This window comes from Mesoplodon bidens (genome assembly GCF_964165515.1).
Source record: "Mesoplodon bidens genome assembly, chromosome: 3".
Lineage (NCBI taxonomy): Eukaryota > Metazoa > Chordata > Mammalia > Artiodactyla > Ziphiidae > Mesoplodon > Mesoplodon bidens.
In genome coordinates, this window is record NC_138178.1 from 57,411,378 (window position 1) to 57,416,329 (window position 4,952).

Genomic DNA, 4,952 nt, shown 5'->3' on the forward strand with positions numbered 1-4,952 from the left:
CAACGCAGCCAAAAATTAAAAAAAATTAATTTAAAAAAAAGCAAATATAAAGCAGCCACACTGTACACAGTGGCCTGTCTCTGGTGGTTGGAATAGCAGTAGTGGGAGGAGGGTTTTCATTTTCTCTGGATTGTTCAAATTGTTCATTACTCACATATATAAACCAGAAAGGAGAAGAATGATCCTGTATTTCTGTTTGACAAAAAGTAATACCTCCTTGTTAAAGAGTTAGAAAGTACAAAAGAGTATGAAGAAAATGAAATTCGTCAGTAACCCATCTTCTTCCCCATAGATATTGATATTTTTCTTTCTAGTTGGTTTCTTTCTCTACAAAACGTGAATAACAGTATTAACTGTAGAGGAATGTTGTGAAGATTGAGGGAGAGGGTGTATATAATAGCTAACATTCCAGAAGCGTCAGCCAATTTTATATATAACAAAATCAGTACCGCACTGTATATATTTTTTATATGCTGGTGTTTTCACTTACAACATTGCTTCATGAACAGTTCCCCATGTCAACTCTTCTTTAAAAATGATATTTTTAGTGACTGCACGAAATTTCATTATATTTAAGTACAGTTTATTTAACTGATCCCTGATCGTTGAACCTTTAGATTGTTTCCAATTTTTGCTGTTAAAATAACAGTGAGATTAACATTTTTAAACATCTCTCCTTGTCAGCATTTCTGATTACTTCATTAGATGGATTTCTGGAGGTAGGATTACTGGGACAAAGGGTGCAAATATTTTTCAGGCTTTTGATTCAGGTTACCAAATTGCTTCCCAGAATGATCTTGCCAATTTACACTCCCACCTGCCGTGCGTGAGAATGCCTGTCCCACAGCACACAAAGGAGGGATTTTTTGGCGATGGGTGAGATTTGATTATGTTGCTGGTCTGAGGAGAAGGAGCCCTGTAGGGAGGGAGGGTTTAAATTTTAGGAGAGAGAGAGGATGTCGAAAGGAGTGAGGTCCCTGGGAGAAAGGGATGGGGTTTTGAAGCACACTTACAGGAATTGTCTTGGATTTAAGGAGGGACACCTCGTTTTCTGAGATGGGTGGAAAGAGGTGTGATTGGGTGTGGATATACAGTCACTGTACGTAGGTAGGTGAGATTCAGGAGAGCTAGTCTCTAGGGGTCCCCCTTGCTCAATAAAGTAGGAGACCGAGTCATCTATTCCAAGGTAAAAGGTGAGGGCTAAGGAGGAGACTTGAGGCAGGGCTGAGGGATGCCACCCTTTAACTTCCAGGGAGTAAAAGTGTTGACAGTCCAGTTGAAGCGGATGACCTTGAGTTTGTGGTGGCACCATTCTTAAGGACTGTGTGTACTTTACAGTATGTAGCCACCTAGGGAAAGAAAAACTTGTACACTTATTAATCTAAACCAAACCTTTCAAAGTATGTGGTAAACAGTAGAAAACAATGAGGCTGGAGGAGTCATGGTAGTAAAAAGTTTATGAACTTCTGGAGCTGTTCCAAACTTTCAAGGAACTGTTAATTCCTGTCTTCTATAAGTTTTTCCAAAAAACTAGAAAAGAGCAAAAGCTGCCCAGATCATTTTATGAAACCAGTGTAATCTTGGTTCCAAAATCAGTAAAGACAAAACAATAAATGAAAGAATAGGCTTGTTTCAACTATGATGTAGATATAAAAATCCTAAATAAAATATCAGGTAACTAACCCAGTCATATAACCTAGTTTTATATTTAAAAAAAAATTATTTTGATCAAGTAGGGTTTATCCCAGGAATTTCAGGTTGGCTCAACATCAGAAATCACCTCATTAATACAGGACAAAAATCATACAAGTATCTCAATTGGTGAAGAAAAAGCATTTGATAAAGTTCATTACCTATTTATGGTTCAATAACTTAGCAAACTGGATATAGGAAAGACATTTTTAACTTGGTAAAGGTGATATATCAAAAACTTAAAGCAATCATACTTAAGAGATTTTAAGTGCATTCTTTTTAAAATCTGGAAAAAAATAAGGAATCCAACTGTACTGCTACCATTCAACATACAATAATGGAAGTTCTAGACAAAGCTATTAGGAAGAAAGAATAAGAGATAGATTAGAAGAGAAAAGATAAAAGTATCATGTTGAATGGATAAAGAAGAATGGAGATACATATATATATAATCTTCTTTAATGGAACATTACTCAGCCATAAAAATGAATGAAATAATGCCATTTGCAGCAACATGGATGGACCTGGAGATTATCATGCTAAGTGAAGTAAGTCAGAAAGAGAAAGAAAAATACCATATATCACTTATATGTGGAATTTTAAATATGATACAAATGAACTTATTTACAAAACAGAAACAGACTCATAGATGTAGGAGACAAACTATGGTTACCAAAGGAGAAAGGAGGTGGGGGAAGGATAAATTAGGAGTTTGAGATTAGCAGATACAAACTACTATATATAAAATAGATAACAAGGTCCTACTGTATAGCACAGGGAACTATATTCGAGAGCCTGTAATAAACCGTAATGGAAAGAATATGAAAAAAATATACATGTATAAACCGAACCACTTTGCTGTACACCAGAAACTAACGCAACAGCGTAAATCAACTATACTTCTATTAAAAAACTATCATCATGTAGAAATAATATTTTCATGTGCCTTGTAAAAACAAAGAGAAAAAAACTATTAAGAGAATTCAGTAAAATCACCAGATACAATATTAACCTAAAAAAAAATAAATCCATAACATTTCTCTTCACCAGCAGAACCAACTTCTAGTTACAATAGCAGCAAAAAAGCATGTACAATGCCTAGGAATGAACTTAACCAAGAATATAAAAGAAACCGGGTTGGAGGCAGGCGCTCGCTGAGGCAGGAGGAGGGCTCTGGGCCCGCTGCCTGACAGGGACTTAGCCCGCAGAGCTCGGCCCCGCACGCACGCGCGCGCGCGCGCGCGACCCCACACCCGCCCACTCATCCACCTACCCACTCCCTGCGCCGCCTCTTCCCACCTTGAGCAGAGCCGTCGAGGATGATAAACACCCAGGACAGTAGTATTTTGCCTTTAAGTAACTGTCGCCAGCTCCAGTGCTGCAGGCACATTGTTCCAGGGCCTCTGTGGTGCTCCTGATGCCCCTCACCCACTGTCGAAGATCTCCGGTGGGCGAGGGGGCGACAGGGATCTTCTCTCTCAGCTCTAATATATAAGGTCGAGAAGCTCACTGTGACCCAGGACCTCCCTGTGAACGATGGAAAACCTCACATCGTCCACTTCCAGTATGAGGTCACCGAGGTGAAGGTCTCTTCCTGAGATGCAGTCCTGTCCAGCCAGAGCCTGTTTGTAGAAATCCCAGATGGATTATTAGCTGATGGGAGCAAAGAAGGATTGTTAGCACTGCTAGAGTTTGCTGAAGAGAAGATGGAAGTGAACTACGTCTTCATCTGCTTCAGGAAGGGCCGGGAAGACAGAGCTCCACTCCTGAAGACCTTCAGCTTCTTGGGCTTTGAGATTCTGCGTCCAGGCCATCCCTGTGTCCCCTCTCGACCAGATGTGATGTTCATGGTTTACCCCCGGACCAGAACTTGTCCGATGAGGACTAATGGTCATAGAGGATGCTTTGCCCAAGAGCCACAGTGGGGGAAGAGGGGAAGTTAGGCAGCCCTGGGACAGAAGAGGGGGCTTCTTGCTGTGTAGGGAAGGACGCTGAGGGGCTCAGGGTGAGGGCTGCCTATTGTGCTCTCGGCGTTGACTCGTTGAAATTGTTTTCCATAAAGAATGGTATAAACATATCATTCACATGTAATCACCAATAGTAAATGAAGATGTTTATGAATTGGCATTAGAAGCTCTTTAAACTGCGCTGTGTGATGTGCTCTATCTAGCCTAGGGGAGGACATTGCCTAGAGGGGAAGGGACTGTCTGGGTCCAGCGGCAAGGCCTGGAGAGCTGGTGGACAGCACTGTCAGGCTGAGGTTCCTCTGCTGTTGGGCTTTCCTTTTTGGTTTTTAAGACTTGTATATTTTCTTTCCTTGCTTCCTGTCACCCTGGGGACTCCGGAGTATAGGCTTTTCAGCCCCTGAGCAGTGTCCTTCAGTTGTTTTTTGACACTCCACCTGGGCTTCTCTCTGTGCATTTTTGTCTGGCCTGGAGAAAGCAGGTCTGACCCCTCCTTTACAGCTTTGTGTTATTCTGGCATTTGGTTAAGCTGGCTTAATCTGTTTCATGTTATCAGTGCATTTAAAATAGGGACATTGAAGTTCACTCCCACCACCAGGGCTTTTGTGGGGGTGCCTGGGCCTTAAAAAACACTAGCCAAACTCCAATTCTCAGATTACAGCTTGGAGTTCTCGCTCTTGGCCGCAGGCCCAAGGTATGTCCTTCCTAGGGTCACAGACAGCAGAGGGGAAGAGGAAGAGCAGCTCAGGGCCTGGGGGCTGTGGGAGAATCTGCTCCGAGGGACTGGAGGCCTCTGCCTGGCTAAGTCTAGTGCTAACTGCACCCCTCTCTGACAGGTTCTGAGCAGTGCCTGAGACCCTGCTCCCCAGGGCTTGGCAGTGGCACTAAGGGTGTAGAAGCGGCCTCTGCCCTTTTCTGTTTTCACTGAACAGCTTGTTCTAAGGGGGGAGGAAGGGGGAGAGGTCTAGACTGGGTGAGGGGGTGGGGGTATCAGGGAGGCAAGTGTATTGTGTTACTGTGTCAATAAACTGATTTAAAGTTGTGAAAGAAAAGAAAAGAAGCCTATGGAGAAAACTTTAAAACTCTAATAAAGGATGTAGAAATTAACCTGAAGAAATTGAGGGAAATTTTATGCTCTTGGATGGAATTACTTAATATTACACAGGAGTTAATTCTTTATGAATTAATTTATATAGGCAATGAAATCCCAGTAAAGATTCCAGGTATGTTTTCCAGGAACTTGATATACTCATTCTAAAATTTATATGGATGAGCAGGATTAAGTCAACCTTACAA

At 41.8% G+C, this 4,952-nt stretch overlaps 1 pseudogene across 1 annotated transcript; it reads left to right on the top strand.

Moving 5' to 3' along the window:
* Positions 1 to 2,798: 2,798 nt before the first annotated feature.
* On the top strand, positions 2,799 to 4,629 carry LOC308613567 (ornithine decarboxylase antizyme 2-like; annotated as a pseudogene). The gene has a single exon. The product of its transcript is annotated as an ornithine decarboxylase antizyme 2-like (transcript).
* The last annotated feature ends 323 nt before the right edge of the window (positions 4,630 to 4,952 follow it).